Here is a 27204-nt window from a genome sequence, read left to right on the forward strand (position 1 = left end):
ATCTCTGGTATTTTCACGAAGTATGTCAAAAAATATATTGCTATGTGCATTCGCACATGAGATTATGAATACATTACATTGCAGCATAAACTGATTAATATCGTGTCGTTGGTAGGTGCTATAAAGATAACAATAAGTAAAAAAGATTAATGAGAATGAATCACGTTTGTTTGTAACGTTGCGAAAGTCATTGGGAGAAAAAGGCGTGATTGCCGGATACGCGCATACTTTCCTTCTGTCGAGATCGCCTGGAGATATTCAAAGGAGATAATATATTAAACGAGAGGACCCGAAGACACGGCAAAGGTCATAACGAAAAAATGGAAGGATAAGCTAAATGTCAGCTTCGGAGCTTGTTACAGGCTCACAAATGAACGTGAGGATTCAGTGCTTCGTTAGCGTGCGTATTTACGAGTGTACGACCGAAACGAGAGTAATAATTGCGGACTTTTACGAGTTACGCGAAGCAATTCTATCCCCTTCGTAAAGGAACTAAGTACTCGAAGGTCGGAAACTTACAGATGTAATTCGTCCAACTCATTCTTGAAAATTACCGTGTAACTAGATCAGATCAGTCAAGATTAAATCAAAATATTTATTCAATGCCAGCCAACAATAAAAGTAATTTTTTTCCACAAGTGTGGATAAATCATGGATAAATCTGATAGAGAGCCAATGACGTCTGTATAGAAAAAAAAAAAAAAACGTCTCGGTAAATAACGATTAATAACTTTTTAAATTTTTTTTAAAATTTTTATTATTATCGAATTGTGGCAGGCTATTTACATCGACGGTAGCGTAGACGTCAGAAAAAGAATTGTAATGAGAGTACGTAGCCGCTCGAGGAGCGGAGTGCTATCTGGCGCATGTATCAGCGTCGACAATTAACAATCATTGCGCGCACTTAGCCGCGAGCGGTGCGGATAAGTCACGTTGCTATATAGAATTTATTATTATGACGAAGACTACCATCTCGCGCGCGTATGTGCGCGCGTATACAACTCGATACGCGAGCGCGCGCGAGTTACGCGCGCCGGCGATATCCCGCGCGCACACCGTTCTCCGCGCGCGGAATATCGGCGAACCAATAACCATTAACGCACGCACACCGGCGCGCGCCACCTTGCACTTTTGCAATAAATAAAAATCAACCGCAATTAATCGGCGTGAGATATGCATGCGGGAGACCTTGGATGCCACGAAAGAAAAACCGCGCCACTTCTCCGCGCGATCGCTCATTTTTTCGTTCACCCTGTTATTACGAAGTGTGCTGCCCATACACTCTCCCGCCGAATTCCCGCCGTTTCGAGTGAGACTCTCGCGGGTCCGTTCACCAAACAAGCTGTTTTCTCCTTTCTATTTTTTTTTTCTTCTTTCTTGCTTCTTCTCCTTTCCATTTTTCGTCGGAATATATGGTTGGACGTGTATACAGATTGAAATATTCGGCCGACTCATTCCTGAGAAATAGCGACTGCCTCTCTCACTAAGAGGTACCTCCATAGTGATCTTCGAAAATTCAAGTTCCCTTTCACTTCGCACCTTCGGACGCGTCACCGTGAGTTTCGACAATAATCATGATGTAGAAAAAAGAGAAAAAGGAAACCTTGAAGAGATCTCATTATATATACAATTCACTTGCGTTTTCAAATAATTTTCTTCCGTGATATCGATAGATTGATGTAATATTCGGAGAATAGTTTTATTAAATTTATTATAGTCTTTCAAAATTAGAAAATATATATCTATTGTTACTATACATTGCCATATTTGTCAAGAAACAAGATTTTTCAGAAGCGCATTTTTATAAAAATACTTTATCTCGCTCTTTTTTCAAGGAAAACGCAGGAAATAATTCATAAATAATTTCTCGTTTAACAAAGAAAATATTCCGAGTTAAACTCTTTCGTTCCCGTGATCGAATGAGGTGAGTAAAAAAAGCCCCTAGAGGGCCTCTCTGCTATTCTCTTTTGTCTAGTCCTCGACGATCAGAACGTAGCGAGCAAAAAACAATCCCTCGTATTCTCTTAATCTCTTTCTATTGGTCGTCCAAGCCGTATAGGAATGAAGAGAGAGAAAACGAGTACCATGAGAGAAAGGGAGCCATCCCTTTCCGTTCGCCCATGGCCTCAAGAAGGAAGTAAGAAAACAAGTTTCTCGCGCAAATTCTTATTTCTTTTTATTTAGTTTGCACAGGATTAACTGTTTATAGTTTGCGTGCATTGCGTATATTTTTCCGTAAAACACAATTTGTAAGTCAAAAGAAATATATACCATATATCTCTTATCATTGAAATATATTGTAAAAGTAAGATTATAATACGGAAATAATTCGTGTTAACGGAACGTCGGAAGGTTCGATGTTTTCTGTCTAAGCACCTTAGCTAAAGATCGATTCAAAGGAACTGGTTAGGCTGACATGCGTGGGTGCGTGATATGAATGAGTATATATGACAGGTGATGCGTGTTATTGATATAAATGTTCAAGAAAAGAGTAATGTATGTATTAAATCCATACACAACGTCGTACGACAATTCGATATACTCGCATCTAACGTGTTCTTTCACCAATTCTATTCGGACTTGCATAAAAATCAACCGAGTAACGTCGATACGTGAGAAAGTTCGATGGATACTGTCATTCCTAGGCTGGGAACGTGAAAATTATAGCTTTAATATATTTAAAAAAATATATTTAAAATTTATAAATATAATTAAATAAATATATATATATATATAGAATAAATAAAAATAAAAATATATTTAAAAATATATTGTACAATAAGAATTATCGATAGAATTAAAAAAAAAGGAGTAGATCGCTTGTGGCAAATTCCTTTGTCTGATATGATTAAATATTCAGCGGGATTTAATTTTTTAATCTCAAAGAAAATGTAAAGTGATTATTTCGTCACGATGAATGAACAGAGCAAGACGTGAATTGATAATTGCAGTCCATATATACGTCCTATAATTGTCAGCGTGTAAAATGGAAACGGTCTGCTTTCTATCCTCGACTCGTTCGTCCTTTTAATTCAAGTTCCTTCCAAGAGAAGATTATCCGTCAGGACGGATTGATCCATCTTAAATTGAGAACCTGTCTCGGATTTCGCCGTCGGGCGAGCAACCGCGAACGAGTTTAAGCCGTGGAATAAGTAGCTTAAAGGGAGCGCGGGGCGAACAGATTTCGCTTTCGACAAGTTCCAAATCGACCGACTGAGTTTTATCCTGACGAGTTTTATCGCGTGCTCATCTCGTACTTAGTAAATATACTCGCGAACGTTTTAATCGGATTATGGAAGCAAAGCATATTTCCTCAATAACTAACACGCATTTCATCGAACTTTTAAATCGCGTGTTATTTATTCGTGCACGAGAAAAAACGTAGCTATAAATAACTCGTTATAGACGCCAATGAACGTCGAAGAAAATATTTTTGTAATGATTATAGGTGAGGACTAATGTAAAATCGTGTATGTTGAATTACGATATCAGTGACAGGAGGAAGAAATGCTGTTATTTCATGTATACTTAATTTATAGTCCATTTCCTGCCACCCTATCTTGCGCAACGCGATACGACTTAATATACTCCTACGCATTCCGTCTTTTCAATTAGCCAAACGTTACGAGATAGATCCCGATACGTTCGCCAGAGCTAATCGATCGTTTCCAACGACAACGTCGACTTTCCTGCCATTTTACAAATAACGCACGACAACCAAGTCCGCTGCGCCGATCGATCACCGTCTCTCCCTCGAATCAACGCCACGTTAACCGATATTATCAGCCACCGGCGTGTTCCTACATATGCCACGTTAAAATAATGGATATTAATAACATCCGCGAGAGACATCGCGATCTGACCTACTAATAGTAGTATTTTTCGCGATTCCATAATTCGCCCGCGTAGAAATTTATGGTGTTACTCCCACGCGGAAAGGCGCTCGTGGTTTATCTCGGGGCGCTCCGAACACAACGCCGCAGTGCAGTTTTTTTTTCTTCCTTTTTTTTTTCACGTCGCAGGTCGGGAAATTATAATGTTGGCGTGACGACTTCACACATCGCTGATCACCGTATTTTCCGTCAATGGGACGCGCTCGCGCAAATATAATCCTGCTCCACGTGTAGGTCCGCCGCCACGGTAACCACAATGGCGATCGTCTAATGGCGAGGAACCGAGCATCGCTCGAGGGTCGCAACGGCGTAATCTATGTTAATGCCCCGGCGGAGGTGGTTGAGGTATAATAATAGTGTTTTCGAGGATGTGACGTCATACACACCGGCGCGCACGCACACACGGCGCGCACGCATACGCGCTTTTCGTGGATTATTTATTTGACAGATCTCCCTACGGGGCGTTTCTACGTTTATAACCCGGCATCTCTCTTCTCGGTTTGTGTCCCACCATATACAGCGCGCGTCCGGTCGGCGGCGTACCGGTGTAAGTTACCGGTGGCCTATTAACGCCGGCCGTGGAAGCACGATATATCCGCGTATACCTGCGGGCACAGCGAGATCGGTTTCGAGAATGCCCGCGTGGCACGGCACCGGAATTTTTTCAGCTCCGTTTTCCACGCGCTTCTCAAGAAGCGCGAGATACTCGCCGACGGGATCGCCAGCGAAAACGCTTTATTATGTAAATTGTATTAAGCGTGAAGCGCTAACGCCAAGTGATTATCAATTAACGTTAATCTGATCCTACGCATAATATTATTATAATTGTGCGTAGGGTTATTGCGTGAGAAGAAACAAAATATAGCATGTCCAAATAAATCTAATTCACTGAAAAAAAAATACTAAATAAATATTTGTTTTAATAGTTCTAAGTATAAATACTTGCTGAATGTAAACGTATACCTTTAATTTTGATTTAACTATCATTTTTTTTATTAAGTAAATATTTATTTACTGTAAGGTAAAGGTTTATTTAGTACCTATAAAGAAATACGTATTCAGATTTATTAATTTTTTTCAGTGTAGTTTGTGTGTAAGAGAGTGTGGCATCAGTCATATTTTGATCAGCGCAAGCATTATTTACAATATATTTAAATAAAGTGAAGAAGTATATATTAGGTGTACGTTGAAATAACCGAGTGACACAAAGTTCAATCATAAATGCAAGTCAGCGTTAAAGATTAATCGGTATAAATTAGCACGTGAACGTATAGGTATGCAAAATACGATGTATTCGCGAACTGTATCGCGTGGGTTAAGTATACACTCTCGGAATGAAATCCCCCTCATCGTTCGTGAAAGTGCCGCCGTATCCCGCGAATTTTTGGATTACCGGAGGCCAACGTTTCGTATGCGCACCAAATTGCCGTAATGACGGTGCACCGACGTAAAAACCATTTCTCTCTCTCGTTCGTGGAAACGAGAACGTAGAAGTCGGGCCCAGCGTCTCTTTCGTTTGTCCCTCGTTCGTTTTTCTCGTATCCCGTCCCGTATCCCGTTCCACGAAGCAACTCCGCAGTCATTCCACGTTACTCTTCTAGAAACGTCGGAAAAAATTACCGATACATAACCGATGAAACGACTATTTTCCGTTTATTTAGTGCGATTATTTCGCACTATTGTTTATATTATCGTTACTGCATTTATTACATCATTTAATAATCGATGCTCGCTGCAGGATATTTCTACGCGTTTTCCAGATTTTTTTGCAGTTTTGCGACTGTAAAGAGAGATTATCATAAAAAAAAGATCTTGATGTGACTACGTGATAAATATCGCTTATCATAAAGTCAGCCTTTTTTCAACGATGAATTGATGATACCTTTGTAAGACATCAAAACATCAGAAAATGATTTATGTTTAACAAACAAAATCCTCTTTTGAAGCCTTATTTCTAATCTACATCGTGCTTTTCCACGATTCTATATGGTTGTGTATAATTATATGTAGCAATCGGTGAAAAAAAATTATATTGAACTAAGATATTCGTTAACAAGAGTGATTAACTTCAACGATAAATACTAGGAAAAACTGAGTCATCTACTTCACATCCATCCCACGCAAAATTGCGGCTGAAATCTGAGGTAAATAAAAATTTTCCATACCGATTTCATAATGCGATCGGTTCTTTTTACGATTATTCTAATACAACGATTTAGATAGAATACGATTCGAATATGGAGTACATATACACGTATCGTAATCACTCACAAATAGAAATCGACTGACGTAAAGACAAATTCGTTCGTTTGCGCCCATGAATGATTATGATACCGCGCAATAGTGTAAAACATATGCGCGTGTAAATGCAAGATCTGCTGCGTGTATCAGTCGTCTGTGTGTTAACATATCTCCTCGCGAACGATATTTATATTTTTTTCCTTGCCTTCCTATTTTTTCCGTCTCTTTATCTGCTTGCGGTTGGCAAATTTGCATACGAACGAACTTAGTGTGTTAGTAAACGTTACGTACAGAAACTCCAAGAAGTGAAATCAACCGTCGATAATCAACCCGGTCAAACTCTCAGCTCTTGTTCTCGATTGAACTGAATCGTTTCCACTGGTATATCGACATCGCCGATATTTTTCGCGTCGATTATGGCTCGCACTTTTACGGTAAAAACTATTTCGTCGAAGTATACAATTATTTAATTACATATATAGATATAGATTTGAAAATAATTGTGTTTCGCCCATCAAAATAATTGTGTAAGACGAGTTATAAGTATTTATGAAATTAGCACGGCGTTTTACTAATTTTCAGAAAACAATGATAGTTCCAGTAGTGCTTTTCATAATTTTACAATTTCCTATAAAAATAAAAAAAGTAAAAATCATTAGTTTTATTGTAGTTTCCTATAGTATTAGGATCGCTAATACGTTATATTTTTAATTTTAATTGTTTAATATAAAAAACCTTTTTATTTTAATAAGAAGCTGTAGAACCATAAAAAGAATTCTAACTTCACAGATCCCACTTTATGATATATTTTCGTAGTAAGAGACTAAAACTCTTATTAGTGTAAAAATAATTGACTGACTTAATAACCAATTATTTAATGGAGATCGTGTATTTCTATTGTCGTTTGCGGATTATTTTTAATCTTTATCGCGTGACTAATGCAGAATTGACTCACCTTGTTTTATTCACGACAGCAATAACAAGAACAGCAAGAATAGTACAACTTCGTCGTGCTCCATCAGTTCCGGACACGTCTCGCGAAATTTCGCGCTTCCGCTCAATATAGGTTTCGCGTGTCGGACGCGCAGCAAGAGCTATTTTGCCTTTGTGGTTTCTCTTTCTCTCCCAACCGGACAAATGTCTGTTATTTCGCATGCATCCTTGAATGATCGATATTCAGATCAGCAAATCGCCGGAACGCAAGAGTAGGCAAACGCTCTCACTCTCCAGATCCGCTTTTGCACGTGAATCGTTCTGCGATTTCAAATTCCTCTCCCAAGACAGCTTCAGAGCGTAACCGCGTAAAAGAGCTTCTGAGAGAGAGAAACGCAGCTTTTGTAACTTGGCGGCCCTTTAAACGCGCGTCCTCGGGGCCCGCGGAAAAAATCCAATTAGTCGCTCCCCCTTGGTCATATCCTTATACCGCGCACGGTGCCACGGAGCAAAAAGCTAAAATAAGAAAGACGCGTGCGTGCACGCATGCATGAAGCGGCGGCACGCATGAGGCACACGCAAGAAAATTCGCCCGATGCCCACCGGCTAGGGATGCATGCGACGTTGCGATAATATCGAAGTATGGCTACTTCTCTTTCGATACTTTATGTCACCCTCGTACAGACATTACAATAAATATTACGAATTTTAAGACTGCCACTCGTTGTCAGAATATTTGAAAAATTGCTTCATCCTTCTTTTTTTCTTAACATCGATACCGCAAACGTGAGTACGAAACATAATGTCATATTTTATTGGCTACGCTCAGCAAAAAAAGCAGCTTTGCAATTGTTGTAAAACTCTTTAATATAATCGGTCTTGCCCTTACTAGATATCAATGTGTAAGATATATTAAAGAATTTTACAACAATTATAAAGCTGTTTCTTTCTAGAATTGTCTATTGTAGGCTATTTAAAAAATTCATAATTTTCACTTCCCTAAACCGATACTGAATAAATAATATTAATAAATTAAATATTGATGTTTTATGAAGACCCCAAGCAATCCCAGACGGTAAGAAATAGTTCACTCTAGCATATTATTATTATCATTACATGCCGCAACGCACATCGGCATGTTACAAAATATATGTTTACGCGCGCGAGATGTGCACCTTGTCGATAAACTCCGTTCATTTCCATATCGAACACTCGTAAATTACTACGAGCGACGCTCTCGGTACGTTGAATGACGGACGAAGAGTAGCCACAGAGTCGGGATGAAGAGCGGGGCCTGCGATGCTGCTAAGGAGACGCGTACATACATACACGTCGGCCGCGTGGTCGCGATTTGTTTCCACGCTAGTTTGACGACACGGCGCTACTTCATTCACGTTCGCAACCGGTTGAATACGGACGTGAGCGCATGCCGGTATGAATGGAATTAAGTGCTGTCGATTGCTTCTTTACGCCCGGCGATCGCTTTCAACTTGTCCTGCAACAATGAACGTATGCAACGATCTGTTTGGCATTTGCCAAGTGAATAGTCTTTTGTATGCTAAAATGCACGCGTGCTTTAATTCTCTCATGTAGTATGTTAAATCACTGTTGCGGAATATAACGTCAGAATTATGACAGCGGCTGTTAAAGATAATCTTGCTATTTGTAGAACGTTCGTAATATCGTTTACAAATGATGGATGTATAATTTCACTGTGACATTGATGTCGTTAATTCTCTCGAGTCTTTTCAAACCTGACATCATTCTTAAAAGAGATTCTCCTCTCGTATTCATGTATGAGAGTCGCAAAAATACATTTTCCTCGTACAATTCTCACGAAATATGAACTCGGATTGCAAAGCGTCGACCACAAACTTCCGCGGATTAACGCGTATTATATTTCTAAACTATATAAGAGCAAATGTGAGCAAAATTTAGAGACATTTGTGACACTTATTATATTACGCCTCTTCGTAATTTTGTTTATTATATGTCTCCGACATGAAATTTGAATATATTCTCTAAAAAGTATCTTATCGTCTAACTATACATTTCAAACATCTATATATATGTACATGTATCAATGAGAAAAATGTCCGGTTGGATTAATTGGAATTCTAGTTAAAAATAGATGAATCATAATTTTCTGATTAAATATAGGCTAGAATTCTAGTTGAAATAACCGCGGAATTCTGATTGATATAATGGATGAATCAGAATCTACTGGTTTGTCCATTTTCAACGAGACATTTTTTTCCGTGCACAGGTGCGAAGTATTCATTTAGAAAAGTAGACGCCTCCCGCTCTACTACAATCTTATGCGTATCTGTGAATTCCTTCGTTATATTACAATCTACAATAGCGTATATTGCCGGTCTGTTGCGAGAAATAGCACGCCAGCAGTTTAGCGTACAAAGCTTATTTTCTACAATGGACGCGGAACGCGACGGTCGCGTAACAGATCGTGAGAGGCTTGCATGCGTAGAGATCAGCAGGGACGCGGCACATTCAACTCGCGCATTCTGGAGCAGAGTGACGTGCGCGTTCTACGTTCCATTGTGGTACGGCCTCAGCATAGAGGTCCGGCCAGGATAATCCGATAGAGCATTGTGCGTGGTCGCGCCGCGTGGCGCGTCGCCGCGTCATCCGGCGCAACGAGCGCACTCGCGTGAGCGCGAGGAACACGAGTAGGTGAGGAAGTAAGGTAGGCCGACGAGCGTGCACGCACACACACTACACACGCTATCGCACGCACACTTGGACGTGCGAAACGAAGGAGATGAGGAGGAGAAGAAGGAGCAACTGGAGGGCAAGGAGGAGGACGTCAGAGGGCAAGATGGCCGCCGCAACGGCCGACGCGGCGGCGACGGCAACGCGGTCCAGTCCTCTACAGGGAAAAGCGTCGGACCTCCGCGTCGTCGCCCGTCTCCCCTTTTAATTCCCACCGCTGTCCTTCGTCTGTACTTGGTGCCTCCTTCGTCCTCCTGCCCGTCTTCGCCTTGCCCTTTCTCGTTCCCCCCCCCCCCCCCCCCAGGCTGCCTCTTTCTCTTTCTCCCCTTCTGCCTCTCGCGCTTCACCCGACTGTTTTTCTTTCTTTCTCGCTCCGTTTCTGTCGCGCTCTTGCCGTCTCGGTCTCACTAACAACGATTCCGCTCGTTCGTTCTCCAATATACGCTCTCCCTCCTTCAGGCGATCGCCATGATGCCACGTGATCGAGAAGCGTTAGGCATTTTATGCGAACGACTATCCAGAAAACCGGCGCAAAATCGCCGATCCGTACGTTTATCGAATTACGATGGTGCCTGTCGGCAGACATCCACCTCTCTGTCTGTCTCCCCTGTTCGCAAGACTATATCCTCTTTTAGCGAAGACAATAAAAAGCTCGGCTGCCGCTGAACGTTATTCTGTTGATCGTGTCGATCAATAAAAATTTGTGAGGAAATTAGGAATCAGAGTTAAAGAAATTTGTTAAAATTCATGATTCAATATATATCGTGATATTAATGACGTATCTTTCTACCTACAACGTTGTTCATATATCATAAAACCAAACGTTAAAAAAAGTCACGCGATTAATGTAAAGTGGAGTTTAGATATGGCTCAACGAAAGCCGTCTATCCTTTTCCGATCTAATCCTCGTAATTTTTTTCATTAAGTCACGCCCATGTCGCCTGCGTAGCAGCGTGACGATATCTTCGAGACGATAAGAAACCGAGGAAAGTAAGCAATTAGCGCATTCGAGTGACGCGTCTCGTCGGGCGGTCGTTAATTAGCAAATTCCGCGAGAATTTCGATACCTCGCGTGCTGCCCCTCTTTCTCCCGAGTCGACAACTCGGCGCACCTATATTGCGAGAGATAATCGCGAAATCGAGCCGCGCGAGAGCGCGGTTTCATAATTATCGGCATCGCCTGAAATTATTAGTCATTAAAGAGTATTGTCGGCCGTGTCGGTCGGACGGAGATCGTAATTGCGCACACGTTATCTCGCGAAACATAGCCGCGTATGTCTAACATCGAGAAACAACCGCGTTACGTTTCGTTTCGCTCGGACACATAGAAGTTGAAAAAAAATATCGATAATTGCGCCGCTGAAAAATGCGGGGAGAAACGTTCGGATATTCGAACCGCGCGTAAGCACGGTTTGGTGCGCGATATATCGGCGAGTAATCATCTCATATTATTTACATTCTTCAGTCTGTGAGAGGTAGTGGATTTTTATGTGAACAGTGTATTAAGATAATCGATGCGCATGGCGTAATAATCGACGGATTTCCCTAATTTTGCCAATAATCGGTTTGTTCGTAATCAATTGTTGCACACAGTATATAAGTATACTTCGCTCTATGATTATACAACGTTCAACATTTTTAATCCTCCGTTTGCAATCTGAATTTTTTAGGACAAGTGAAATTTCGCTTTCAATTTTTACGCTCATTTTTGCGCGTTTTAATTTTTATAAAAACAAAGTTTTCAATGTTCTCTCAAATTAAAAAGCTTTATTTAATAAAAGTTATTAAATAAAGTTATCTAGTAATGTGAAATAAAGATATTAAAAGGTAATGCTGATTTTTTTAAAGCTTAGAATAATATTAATAGAATTAATAACTTTTTATATATCACAGCTAATAACTTAATTCATATATCTCAGCGCTTAGTACATTTCTCTGTCAATCTCCCTCGTATATCTCTCTTCATATATTTCTACTGATATTAATGTAATAGTTACGCAATTAGATACGTTTTGCATCGCGACAAGAGTAAAAAGAATACATAGATCGGCGCGATATACGTTTTATAAATCGACCGAATTACAGAAGCAGTCGCTAGGTTTAAGAGAGCCGCATCTATCTTGAATGATTGTACTATATTAATTACAGCGCGATGGACAGCTGGAATTAGATCGAGGAAACGCCGTAATTGATCGAGGGGGAGTGTCACAGAGGCCGTTTGTCATCAGGCGCGCATTAATTCGTACAATTTTGCGGTCCGCACGGCGGAAGGGGTAATTGCGGCTGGTTCGCGCTATCTATCTAGGAACGCGATCGAGAGTCGGTGTGCCTTTTTGCTCGCCACGGCGTACGGGGCGATCGAAAAGCGCTCGTGGAAATGTACTACGGGCTCTCGCGGCGGAATCCCGCGAGTCCAGCCGTCAGATACACGTAATAACACCCTTTAACGCGGTATACACGCTTGGCAATAATGTTGCAATGCGTCGGGTCCCCGGTGGGTCCCGGCGCGGCGGGGCCCCCGACGCAGCCGGCGCTCGAAGGGGGTAGCGGGCGCGCCTCCACCTAAGTCCGGACGTCCAATAAGTGATTTCACGGCAACGAACTCTTGGCGCGGAGCGAATTCCCTCTCCTCCCGCCTTCCCATCGATCGGCGGCGGAAAACCGGCGCGTTCCTCTATCCATCTGTCTAGACTTTGCTTTGCTCTCGTTGCTACGTTATTCCGAGCGTAACACGGGTGTCTTGCCGCTGATTGCGACTTGCCCGATAAACGGCAGTATTGCGGTCTCGCTCGATTTCAGATTACGCTCCGCATCTCTCTTTTTCCCTCTCCTACGCTGCTATCGATCGTATATTATTATACTGTATGTTATTACGCTCGCTATTAGATCTGCTTCACTCAGACGCAGGAAGTTCAGTGAACCGTGGATCTAATAAACTAACTTTGAAACTCTACAAAAATATAATGTAACTCAAAGTAATAAACTATTATTTTTATTGTAATTATAGAGGTGTTTAAAAATACGAAAGAATCCTCCGGTATTAAAATGGTCTTTTAAATTTCTAATTCGATGTCTCTCTAACGTTTTGTAGGTATACTGAGGAGTCTTTTGTCATCCAGGATAAACACATTCAAATTTCTTGGTACAAATTTCTATTTTTATTAAATAAGGATTTTGACATTTGAGTTAAATAACAATTTGATAATGTAACAGACATGTTGAAAGGTGATTTTGAATTTTTCTAGATTTTGAAAGCTTAAAACAGTAAAAAAAATTGAGACGCTATTTTTGAGACGAGTAAATAATTATATAATCTTCTTAATAATTACTTATGTTTGTTAATCTTAGATATTATTGGTGAGCAATGCCACACTTAGCTTTTATTGTGACAGTTTGCTATAACTATGAGGTTTTCGTCTGATGGCGCTGTTTGCGGCACGACAAAATATTATGTAAAACTAATACGTAAAATGTGTTAATGCAAGAAACCGATTATCATAATAATTAACATTATTACACACTAATACTTAAATATGTATATCGCATTATTATTCTCTCCCATGTTTTCGAGGCAAAAAGTTCAGATAAACATTAGCCGAGCTGAAATCATCAGCATGTTCGTGGAGTGCACAGCCCAAGGCAAAAATTTAATAACGGCTTTCCCGATCGCTGGATATCCACAATGATCGGCGGCATATCCATCCTCCCGTGCTTAGTTCTTTTTATTTACCCATCATTTTTACTAATATCAGTGATTTAATAACAGCTATTATTACGATTTATTACACTGGCTCTGCGTGTGATGTTATTCGCAATTGTATCGACGCCTCTCGCAGTCTAAAATGTCTCGCCTATCATGGCAAATTGTATACAACGCGAATATTTACACAATTGATACATATCGAACTGTGTAATAATTCATTCAATGATGTCTTAAGCACATTTCGCTGAATGGCGATCGCAGAACTTGTCAAAATCTGACGCACAGTTACAATTAATCGTAGAAGCCATATAATCACACTCCAGGCCTCAAGACAGTTTGATTAATAATATACGGCATGCTAATACAAATCAATAGATGTCGGATGTTAATCTCGATGGATCCGCGGTCGTGAACTTAATAACACCTACCCCGGCGGGATACTCGTAAATATAACGGTGACGATCGTTACCAGCTCACCAACATTATCGCTCAACCAAAGGAATTCGCGAGTCAAATCTTTAAACGATCCCCATAAGTCGAGATAATTGAAGAGATGCATAGGAAATCGCCTACGTTGGCGGTAAAAAAAGATGAGAGACATAGTTCGTTAATGAGAGCACCGGCCGATAATCGGCCGATTTGAGATAAGCTCGTTAACGAACCGAAGCGCGTTACCCTCGATTTACCACAATTTCGCGGTAACCATTTCACGCGCCGCGATATATCATCGATGTCCCGGCAATCGATATCCATCGCCCGCAATAATTATCGGCGTTCGTCGTGGCGCGTCGCCGGGAATACTTTACGGCCACCATGCACTTACCGGCGCAATTACAGAGGCGGTTAATGAATGAACGAGAAATTGGCGCGGTCGCGTGTATTTCATAACTGACGGTCGTAATTAATAAAATCACATTTGCGAGCAAACGGCGATTTGACCAGCGCACTCTGCTCGATATTCAAATGCACCGGTCGCATTTCTCATAAAGAGGAAAACCCGCGATTAAGGAAAACTTACGGCATCTCGTTCAATTAGTATACTTACGATTATAGCGACCAGAGAGGCGGAAACGCGGATGAGAAAAATCTCAGGGAGAGATACGGAGAGATGGATAATCGACTTAACTTAAGCGACGTCGCGCCAAGAGGATGTAAATAAGGAATTATTTACCTAAGATTCGATAAGATTATCGCAAATTTATGTCGGTGAATTCTGAAGCACGAAACCACTCAGCAAGATGGAGTCTGTTTGTAATGAAAATGCAATCATCACGAAACCTCTAAAACACTTCTCGTGCTCCTGCACGCACATTAATTGTAAAGATACCTTGCAAAGTGATGCGTCAATTCGCAAACATAATACGTATACGAATTTCGAGTGTGTGCGCGAATGTCGAATGGAGACGACGAAAACAAACGCGTGCCGTGAACAAAACGAAATGGAGAGGAGAGAAAAAGCAGGTACAAAGACCGTTTTTGTCCGAGATGGCAATAAACGTTTGTCATTCGAATTCGGAAACGCGCAGGTGATTCATCGCGGTGGCTCTAAAATAAACGTGATGCGCCGCCATGACTGTCTGAGAGGTTTCGGTCTTAAATTTTGGCAAGTCACGTTAATCGTAAATTGTTAATTTTTTCGGGACAAATCCCACGTCTCTCTCTGACACGTAAATTTAATTTCTCTTATTTTTTATCCTTCAGAATCTAATCAACTGTTTACAAGAGAGATATATAATATATGATAATGTTTATAAAAATAGGCATCATTGACGTACAAAGTACAAAATAACTACGATTTATGTTGCAATTATAATTACAAATGTGCATCATTCAGTTCAATTTTATTTCACATTTATTTATCATATAATGTATCCACTATATGATATCAACGTCTCGTTACTTTCATCAATAAATTCTTCTAAATCGACATGACATCCTAAATCGACGCATGTTATTATCCTCAAAAAAAAATCGGAAAAATTGAAGATGAGATCAGGTAAAAGTAAAAGTAGTCGAGAGTCATGCAGGTGATAACTGGTTTATGACATAAGACTAGGGATAACAGCGAGATAGGAAAGGTACGGTTTCATTCATTGGAACCTGAGATATCGTTCGAACATCGACGGAGCAGCAGCGGCAGCGCGACTCTCAACGCATACAAGTGATTATCTTAACCCGGTCTTCGTGAGGTTAATGATCGCCTAAGGGTCGCGTTAAAACACCCTCGACGCGGTTAGCGCCTCGAAGAAACGAGACGGCGGAGCGACGGAGAGAGAGAGAGAGAGAGAAGGAGACGGGCAAACGAGAAATGAGAGAGAGGAAGAGAGAAAGAAAGAGAGAGAGAAAGAGAGAAAAACGGACTCGTGTGCAGAACAAGTGCAGGCCTGGTCTCGGCGGCTGCAGGCGGGCAGACAGGTTGTCCAGATTCCACGGAAGGTCGTTTGCTTTGCTTACCGCGGGTCGCGAGAGGCAGTCTCGAACGCCGAGCACTTCGGCGTCCGACCGTAGTGCCTAGGAGCGGGAAAAGGAGCAAGAGCGAGTAGGAGAGAGTGAGGAGAGACAGACGGTGCAGGTCAGACGGAGAGGAGAGAATCGGCCGCGAGTAGGAGACGCGCGGTGACACGTGCACGCACACGCGTGAGCCGGCGTGTGTTTACACGCGACTCCGCAGAACAAACGTGTGCGTTTTCCCGTCATCCATCGCTCCTTCGCGGCTTCAGTCGTCTTTACATTTTTTTCTCTTCCTCTCCGTATTGATCCTCGAGTGTAACCAGACCTCTCTCGCTGACGCGCTCGGTCTATGACCTGGTCTGGACTTTGAGTAGCTAATCCATACATGTATGTACATAATACTCGTGTACGTGTGAGTGTATCTCGTATCACGCGAGACGGGAATCTGCTTTTCTCAAATCGTATCTCAACTTGCAGAGACGTTGAAACAGTTATTTTCTCAATGAGTAAAGTATCACGCTATTTCATTAAAATTGAGAATTATGATTAGGTGATATTTATTCACATGTGTCTATTCCTTTCTTTAACATTGCAAACAAATAATCGGGGCCTGTCATTTTAACGACTATATAGATAATTTTAGACATCTATATTTCTCCACTTTGAATTTTTACGGATACTAATTAATATTAACGATAGTTTCTCATAACTTGTAAAAGTTTTATCTGCTTTTTTTTTTTCGCGCGTGACAGAAGACTATTCATCTAACAGAATATATTCATACGTTTCAGTGTTAATTGGATAAGTATTTGGCCTAAATTTCTGCATAAATTATTTGAACAAAAAATTATTTCGGACATTTAAATAACGGGAGCGCGTAAAATAAATTTCTTCGTATCTGTACCATCGAGAATTGCATCTACCGAAATTATATACGGTTTCAATCCCCGTCTCGAAACTCCCGACAGGAGAAAAGAGGATTCAGCGGACACCGGATACCCGCAGTTCTCCGCTGGTTCTCCACGTTGACTGCCGTCAGATTGGAGAAAGCTCCGTGTGGGCTTATGCGTGTGCAATTTGCGTGTGTCGCTCACGGATTATTCGCGCATGGGTGCTCCTGCGTGCACGTGATATACCGGCACTCTTGGGAGGAGGGAGGTTCATGGGTGTGTTTCTTTACCCCCTGCCCCGTGGAATTCTTTGTAGGATCTATCTACAGATTGCTTCCCGGATGCCGAACAAACGCAAAGTTCTCAGGTTGTCACGAAAGATCGTTAGAGCAGCACGACGTCTCTTGTCCAAGAGATCGAGCGAAATTGTACGCTTATTTTGCGAAAGCGGATTATCATTGCTTAAAAGCAGTTGGTCATATAATAATATTACGCAATGTAAAATCATGGTACGATATAGATAATGATTATAAACTTATAATGATAAAATATATAATTTAGTATTCGAGAAAACAGCTGCAAAATATATATTACTTATCAATATTTTCTAAAGAAAAACACGCTGGTGACCTGTAAATCAACTCGGAAACTCAGATAAACGAGCGATTAAAAGAAGTAATCGATATAGGATTTAACGGAGTAAATATAGTATACCATCGAGAAAGTTCCTCTTATCACGAATTAATAGTGAATTATGATCATTAATCAGGGCGTAGAATTTAACATAATAACTTAACGATGCAAGTTGCGTCATACGTGAATCTGGTTCCAATAGAACTTTCAGCGAGAGAGGACTATCGGTACCTTTTCATGACGGCTAAGCTGCCGGCGGCGGTAGTGATATACAGAAGGCGGGTTCTACGTCAGTCTCACACACACACACACGCAAAAAAATAGCATTCCTTCAGACACATTTCATTTTCGCCTCATTCTCAGCCGATGAGTGCTACACTCAATGAGGAAGAATTCAACGCTAGTGAAGTAGGCAGGCAAGGTAAGCTGGAGTGGGAGAGAGGAGGCAGCTGTCCACGGTCGGATCTACGGTCAGGTTGCTTTTTTAGCCGCCGCTTGAACGACAGCCACGAAGAGAGTACAATCGGCCGGAATTAGCGAGCCTTGTGCTATCTCGCGTATTGTTCGCGCGGAGCGGCGTACACACACGCGTGCGTGCGTGCGTGCGCGTGCATATCGGCTCACGCCCTCGGAGACATCGTCGTCATCGTTGCCGTCGTCGTCCTCGTAAGCGCACGAGCAGCTGTTTTTCTCGCGTCACACCAAGAGAAATGTCTTTGATTTACGACGGTTGCACTCGCGCGCAACGATTGCGACTTTGCATGCTCGCGAATGGATGGACAGTGGGAACGCAGGGGTGGCTTTTTATCGCCCTCACCTTCCGGGCATTCGCTCGTTATCCCGCAACTGCGTGATAACAACATCATGCATAATTATGCGATTCGCACGTGTGAACGAGACTCTGCGTTTTTTTTTTTTTACTCGCTGCTTTTCACAAATGTCTTGCAAGTTCCTACGCTCGCTCGACAACCGTTGATCCTTTTCTTTTTAGGAAATCGATAACAAGATGATATGTCGAATGTCCAAATACTGGATAATAACGTGATGTCTTTGCAGCAAAAGTAAGTTAATATTATGATTTTCTACTAAAAGTGTCTGAACTAGTTCTGTAATCGCTCGAATAAAATGTACCACAAATAATAAAACACTACAATTTTTACACAGCTGGTCTCTTTGTTAAAAATGTTAAAAAGTAATATGATAACATTCTCTTCCTTAATAATGATTGATGAAAATATCATATTTTATACGTCATAAGATAGTTTTTTTAATCATCGTATCCTTTAAAGAAAACTCAATGATTGTAGTTATTTTCATTTAAATGTCTCATGCAATGAAGTATGCGATGACTTAGAAAACAGATTTGAACACTCGTAATTATAAGTGAACGGAAGTATACTTGCAAACAGGATGCAGAGAGTTAGGTAGAGACGGTTGATAATTCAAAAGATGCACGTACGTGTAACGAGAACGTAATAGTATGTAATTATATATTGATGATTTTATCTCGGACAATTATCGTATATTATGCGCCATAAACAACATGCGAGACTGAAATCCTACTTCCATCTCGAAGCTGAAATCGAAATGCTCAATCGATTAAACCTTGAACGATGTGTTTATATTCAAAGTCAATAGTTTCGCTAAACTGATAGGAGCTTGCATAAGCTGTTTCTACAACTATTTTCACAGTTCCTCTTTATTACACTTGTAAATTTATATTTCTATATCTTATATTATTTAGATCGCGACACTCAATGTTAAACAATCAGAAACATCGCTCTAATTATCATTTTAATTTTGTACCCGGGCATAAAGGTTTTATTAATTGTATAAATCGTACTACTTAGTAACCAATAAATTGTCATGGAATGCTCATTTATTTATAGATTATCTCAACTGAAATGAGATTCCGATTATCATGCGCAAACATGCGGGAACGTATTCAGATCAATCTAACTCCCATGTTCGGTAACGATCGCGAGTCACGAAAGATTACGAATTCAAGTGCGTGTTTAACGGCTGCCATGGATCTCCACTTTACGATCCATAACTCAGCTGCCACGTTTCCTCCATAAACAGTCCGATAACAGAAACTCGGAATTAATCGTGAAATCGTGATTTTCTCTCTCTCTCTCGTCGGTCGATCTCTTTTTTTTTTTATCTCGCACAGTCGAGTCGAGTTGCTACACAATCAAGTTGTCGAGATCGACGTGCAATGACGTTCATCGGATCTCATCTCGCTGATCGCCATTGAACTCGTCGGATTAGTCTAACGATCGTAGGCTCTATCACCGACGTTAAAACGACTTCGTGATTACGACTCGATAACATATACGACCGTGTCAGAACTCGCTCCTTAAAACGACTCGAGATACTCGTCTTGCTATATCGCACGCGTCTAATCGATACTTCGACTAATATAATTCTTCCAGAGCTTAATTACTCCGTGGAATTCTCGTGTATTAATGCTTATTAAACATGTCAACACGAACATACTAAACCGAAGTTCATCGCGCATCAAACAGAAAATATTTATCATGGTTCTATAAGTCCATAAAGCTTGATAGCTTCTTACGTTTGGTAATCAGAATCCACGCCAAAATAAATTTTGCTGTTTAGTGTAGATAAATCTTGACAAAGTTGTGTTATGTTATCGCACATGATTAATCCCTTTCTGGAAATTAATTAATTTTGATGTTAATATATATATTTCATAACTGACTAATCGACCTCCAAATCACATTCGTGTTAATTTAAAAATGTTAATTTATTCAAAGCAATATTGAAATAGAAATCACGTATTACTTTGAATATTCTCACGCAAATGGTCATATTAAACAGTGATGCGCAATCTGCGGCCCACCTTTGAATTTTGTGTCGCCCGCCGTTTCATATAGTCGAAATTACGTTTTATATTTTATGCAAACGACGAAATAAATATCACGGTAAAAGTACCGTGGGGATCCTCCCCCAATGACCTTGACCTTGACATATGTTACCCTGAGTAACCTCCAACAGATTATAGCCGTCGCTTTATCTATATCTAAAAATGATCTTCTAAAAGAGAACTTTAAAAAAGGAATCACTGACATTTTTAAGTATAGCTTCAAATCAACTGCTTAGCTGTCGCCCAGCCCATTGTGGTGTAACTGATATGCGTGATATCAATATTCTTATCTTTTTAATGTTAACAGTACATACAATAAAGTTATTATTATTATTATATTAAGAATCAAGATGCGAAGTAAGAGAATTCGTCGCGCGTTTCTATTAGTATACGTATTTAAGTTGACCAATGAAACAACATGAGACTTTTATAAAGCTCGAAAACAGCTTTGGAGTTACTTTGTCGCAGTCTAAACGATTCAGCGGCGAGTTGGCTTTGCAATTACCTCACGATAAGCATTATCTACACATGTGTCGCATTATTTCTCGAACCCGCATAACCGTAAGTATAGTAGCAAGAGTTTGCTAACGAGAATGCATTTTACAGAAGATTCCACGCTACAGTAGTCTCACTCTCGCGCTGTTCTTCCTTTCGGTACTTTCGGAGATAATCAGAGATCTTAGATTTTCATAACGAAACTGACGCGCCGTGGCGCTCAAAAATGTAATTTAATAAATTCCGTAGGCATTTACGCCGTGGTTTAACTTAAGAATCACGCGACTGTATCACTGACAATAAAACGTACACTGGTAATTATATCGCGATAAGCCGCGACGCATCGGCCACGAGTTTTATCTTTAGTGTCGTTCAAAATAGTTACGTTCGGTCATTTCGGTAAAGCATATCGTCGGTAGAATCTTCTTGTCAACGAAGATGCGAGTGTAAATGTTTGATGTGAACGTCAAAACGCAATTTTGACGCATTTTTCGCGAGCCCTTCGCTTATAAAGCGATTTATTTTGAAAATGTAACGACATTCTCGGATGCTTTCTTTTATCTTAATGTGTGAGAAAGAATTCGCTAATTGCCTCTTTTGTGTATTTTATCACCATTCGTAAAACTGTATCTATCGCAGATACTAAATTTCAAGTCGCCTGTTTAAAGATAATAATAATCTCTAAAATTTTAAAAATAACTCTCTGAAAAATAAAATCTCGTCCGTTTTAAGATGACTCAATTTTCATTTCTTGGAGTAAGATTCTTTTGACAAATTTAGTTGCATTTTTTCTCTCAGATAGCTTCCATGAGTATGCTGAACAAAATGGATATTCTATAAAAAGATAGCCTTGCATTTTTATCTATCTCGCAACAATCATCCAGAGTTAAATACAATGTTTATAAATCTTTTATCAATTGCACCATTTACAGTTCATGCATATAATTATCGAGCCTACATAATATATGGTTCCATTACTACCAACAACCTTTTCTTACACACAATATTATGTACTAAGCGACGAAAACATCTTCGAAAGTGTTCGTAAGCACTTTTAATTCAACCAATAAATATTCCTCTAAAATAAATCTATAAAATGTAAATAAATGTTTGAAATTAATCTCGCGAACATTATGAACGCCAAAGTAGAACAACCAGTATTGATGTCTCATTGTCACAATATTAGAACGATTACTTTAAATATGTAACATTTCTTTTTTTTCTACTTCTACAGTGCGTAAAGCACCTTACAAGGAAAGGAAGATTTAGGACAGAGAAAGGTTCAATTGAATGAATCAATCTACTCCTAATGCAACATAGTTCGCACATTAGAAAGTCACAACCCGGGGTCAAGCCGTTCAAATTGCATCATAATGTTGCAAGTCCAATAAAGTGCATATGACAGCTATTCATTTAGATAATAGAGGTATACATAGCTAATTCGCGTGGCTAACGCAGACAAAAGCAAAGCGCTTCTCGATGAAAGATACAGTTCGTCAGAGCGAACGCGTGTTCGTTCGTGACATTTGACCTCAAAATATGTTCTGCTTAAGTCTCCTGACCTCCGCGATGCATTAGAAAGCCATTACATCAAATTTTTCCTCATACACATATTTATTCTGCAACGCGCTATAGAAAATTTCTGACCACTCTATTAAAAACAAATGCTATCAATCATGAATAGGCGTGTAGGATAGGAACAAAGACGTCAGATGAACTATTAATGCATACACAAGACAAATGCGTTACATGAGTTATGATGTAGTCGGAGTTTTAACCCAGTCTAGCTTGGGTTACATGTATACGTCCTCGAAATGTCCGTCGTATATCTAAATCTTGTTTTTTCTTCGCTTCCCTTTTAATGGATTACCGAAATCACTTCTACATTTGAATTTGAAATAATAAACCTAATCTCTTCTCGACTGAACTTTGATCATTAGAAGGTATTAGAAAAGAAACGAAAGAATATATTAAAAATTTCCATAGGTCTTATATATCAATTAATTCCAAAAGAGAAAGGTCCGATTAACTTCGCGGATATTCGCGCGTATTCGGTATATTTTTAAGAAATCTCCCGCCTTTCTCTCCATCCCTTCCTCTTCCTTCGTCATCGTCGACGAACCGCGATCGATCTCGCGACGTCCTTCCGAGGAACTCGCTCGATCCGCCTCCAGATATCTCGCTGCGTACACGCAACGTGACACGCGTGTATGCGTGCTCGCGACGCGTGTACTAACGGCGCAAAGAAGAAATGGAAGTGTATATACCTAACCTGAACTAAGCCTATCTATCGTGTGCCCGAGCAAAAGAGCGAGAAAGAGAGAGCCGCGACGTCGAGGAGGAGTGCGTGCCTTGCCTCGCGGAGAGAGGGTAAGGGAAGAGAAAAAGAGAGTAGAGCGGAGACAGGGCGTGGTCCAGCCTTGCTCTTACTTATAATTATATTTATTCGTACAGCGTATACGTATGCGGCTATAGCAATTGATATACGATCGCAGCGAGGTCTCGGTTTACCGCGGTGAGAGCCAACGTTGCATCGCAGTGCACTGGCAAGAAGAGGGCCAGAGGAGGACGGGGTCGCGATTTCGGCATTGAATGAGGACGGCACAGGTGTAGCCGCGTCGCGGCGACGCGACGCGACGGCGAACACAATGACGAGCGATTTAACTCTTAAGTAACATGCTCTCGTTTAATTAATATATGATCCTTCGAGATCTCTCATTTTTTAAAGTTTTTGGTTTTGACCGAAAAAGAAATTAAACGGAAAAAGTTGTCGCGTGAAAAAAAAAGGATTTTAATTTTGCTATTCGATAATATGACTTTGCTGTATTTTATATTTTATAAACTAAAAGAGGAACCTAAAATTTTTTGATTGGTTTATTCATCGACACAATCTACTTCTTGTTCAATTATTTTTACAATCTGAAATGTATTTTATGTTAATTTTATTTCAATAAAAATAAACGCAAATCTCTCTAATTCGAGTATTCTTAATCCGCACATTCCTTTGGGTGCTGGACCGTTCTCAAGATATAACGACGAGATATGGAAAAAGGAAAGGACGAAGTTCGCCGTCGGTCGTAAAAATCGTAGAATGCTCTCCCGGACGTCGCCTGAGATAAGAGAAACCTTGATCTTTCTGAGATTTTCGATTTATGGCGCGTGACCGATACACGGCGAATTATATACAAAACGAATGTTTGTCTCGAAGGCCACGACGGCAATTTAAGTAAATTCTAGCTGTTGTTGAGGAACTGCGACTCACTTCTTTTCAAGTAAGTTCTCGCTTAAGCTCTCCCGGTCGGAGTGAAAATTGCTTCGGTTATCGGGCCCACCGATGTCTTAATAATAACGGTTTGCCGCGCGCGCTGCTAAGAGGCATAAACGTAATGGTCGATATCATAGTAATTTGAACATCATCTTAAATGCAATGAAGCTGGGTATTTTAATGGGCCGTACATTATTAGCGCGCGAGTGCGCACACGCTACTCTACGAGCTCGCGCACGCCTGAATAATAATTCTTTCATACTTTATATATCCGTAAGCACGCGGTAAATCCGGTTAAAAGTATCACTTACTTCGCCCGCGTTTCTTTTCTGAAAACGTTGTAACACTGGTTATTAGCGGTAATAAACTGTTACGAGCGCGCGCTTTTCGATGCGCTTGGGAGATGTTAGGCGGAGCGGCTCCCGTATAATCCGGGATAATCGCGATTATGCCTAAGGTAATAATCCAAACTGGGAGACAATTATCGGAACGATTAATATTTAGTCGCGCTTAGCACCTAATTTATCAGTATCATTCGCGAAACGTATATTCAATTTATCACGGCTGAAGCTGCAGAAATCTGCAGCTTTTTGCACACGCGACCGCGAAAAATCGACGTCGCGCAATCGCCGGCACTTTCGCGTCTTTCCCTTCCGAGACTCTCCTAATGGGATGCAAGAAGACAATTTTAGCGTGCGCAAGCAGCTTGCGCGCTTCAAAGAAGAGGGACAGCGAGGGGCAGAGATCAAAAGAGAAAAAGAGTCCCGAGAAGGTTGCGAGCGTTGACCATGGGGTACTGCCACCGTTCCAGGTGGTACTCATATACAAATTATGGTAATGACCGATCGATTCCCTCTAGCTCGTCACTCTCTTTCGTTTCTCTTTCATTTTTTTTCCCCCTTTCCTGTCTACCCCGCGTTTCTACCTCTTTGCACTCGCATCGACGTCAAACCCTCGTTGCATCGCGAGGCCGTTGCTGCCCTTGTTCGCGCGCAATTAGCCCCGTCTTCTTCTCATAGCCGGACGAGATTTACCTTTGATATTTTGATCCAACGCGTAACACGATACACGGATGCGGTTCGTTCTTATGTAGAAGCGTTACGATATTATCGGAATATCAGAGAGACGGCGAGTATTCTTGGATATCTTAACTTTAATAGCGAGTCATCGATTCTGGAATCAGATAGGGTCAGAAGCTGAATAAAGACGTCTTGTATATAGACGATAGTTATATACATAAAACTCTCTGCATAAACTCTCTGTAATATATTTTTTAAATATTGAAAAAATAAATTACACAATACTTTTTTGGAAACGAAAGAAAGTGAATACCTACATCAAATTACTTCTTTTAAATTCTCTAATAATGCACTTTTTTCCTAATCGTCTCAGTGAGTTGTCTCGAATTTGATTAATTTATTATTACAGGAAGCTTCCGTAACAGGAAGATAAAAGTATTCTTTCCACCTGTATCCTCGTCGGATCCTTGTCATTCTCTCATCGTGGCTGACATTCGCATGATACCGACTGTCCGACCGCGGTTTACCTTTGATATTATAATCTGTCTCTCAACCGGAATACGTGACACGGGGCTTAAAGCGTTACACGCGCACGTTACGGTGTCTGAACGGACTTAACTCGCGGTTGTTCCGCGTTCGCCTTGATATGTGCTGCGGCCGATGCAGTGGATAAAAGATAGGGCGTTTAAATGCACGCAGAAATCGTGTCAGAAAAAGATCCAATTTCAACATCATAAAAATATAAAACACGAGTACACATTGATATGAATTCTCCACTAATAATTCTTAGCTTATAGTCGCTCCTTACATTTCTATACAGATATACGAATAATTTTGTGAAAGTCATGTATCAGGAAAGTTGGAAATTGCGAAAATAACTTTGTCTTTTTCCTTCTTATTGTAACTAATGAGACAAGATGCTTATATCTCACTTTTCGTGAAAGAGAATATGGCCTCTGGGTATGAAATAGAATCTTATCTCAGCTGGATCTACGCGGATAATGTTCGCTCGGAGACGAATGCGATGTTCAACGAGCTCGCAGGTGAGCAATGTGAGCGGCGGATAGCGATAACATAGTAGGTAAAGCGATAAGTCGGCAATTTAAGAGATGCACCGACGAATTGCGTTTGCACCGAGTGGCAAGTTTATTTATGACAGATCATAGGTGTCGCGGTGCACACGTGCGTTTTCCCGTACAAATGTCACGGAGCTGCCTCCGTGCTGCCGCGCGTTACGATCGCGCGTAATGATCCGCGGTTTCCCGCGAGAGGTGCAAGGGGAGCACGCGTGTGCGTGCCCAGCGTGGACGCGAAAGAGGAGAGAGAGAGAGAGAGAGCATATACACGCGTTACCCAAAGGCCTTTCGAACGTTGCCGGGTATATCGACGCTTTTTATCGTTGCACCACACGCGCAGGCCCCTTTCGAACGTCCGGCACACCGGACGGTATATCAGTGTTTTTATCGTGTCTTACTATTAGCGCGCACGCACGACCTTTCGATCAGCCGATTCGTAACTTCGATTACCCGGGCAAGCGATAGAACCTTATAAACGTCGAGTTGATTATGCCCGTTCCACGATCTATAATCGCGATCGATATCCCGTAAGCTGCGCGCACATTGGCGAACGATAAACGGTGTGCTGTAAACGGCTAAGTGTAGGTGTATTCATGCTCATTGATCCTTCTGTCGCGAGAATAAGAATGAAATAACAAAGTTGTTTTTATTGCCGTTTTGCGTATAAAAGAGCCGCAAGATGTTTAAAAACATATAATATGTGCAGACAAATCCTTTTATTCCAACAAATTAAAATGGCACGAAATAAAAAAAAATATATTTTAATACATAACTTATAATAATTAGATTTTATAAAAAGCAAAACGTAATATCCTATTATTTTTTGCGTTTTTTATCAACTTAGTCGGTTTTATTATTTTTTAATTTATCGATGAAAGAGAGAAAATCTGATAGAAGGCCATTGAAAATGATAAAGGTCGACATTGTATACGATCCGGATATGTGCCACAAAAGCGTATGCAAAATAAAACATCAATATATCGCG

General features: G+C 40.7%; 1 protein-coding gene across 1 annotated transcript in view; it reads left to right on the top strand.

Moving 5' to 3' along the window:
• The window catches only part of grh (grainy head), a 119063-nt gene that overhangs the window by 13485 nt on the left and 78374 nt on the right, over positions 1-27204 (top strand). The gene's annotated exons all lie outside the window — the stretch shown is intronic.

Source organism: Cyphomyrmex costatus, unplaced genomic scaffold, assembly GCF_001594065.2.
Source record: "Cyphomyrmex costatus isolate MS0001 unplaced genomic scaffold, Ccosl1.0 scaffold5, whole genome shotgun sequence".
Taxonomy (NCBI): Eukaryota; Metazoa; Arthropoda; class Insecta; order Hymenoptera; family Formicidae; genus Cyphomyrmex; species Cyphomyrmex costatus.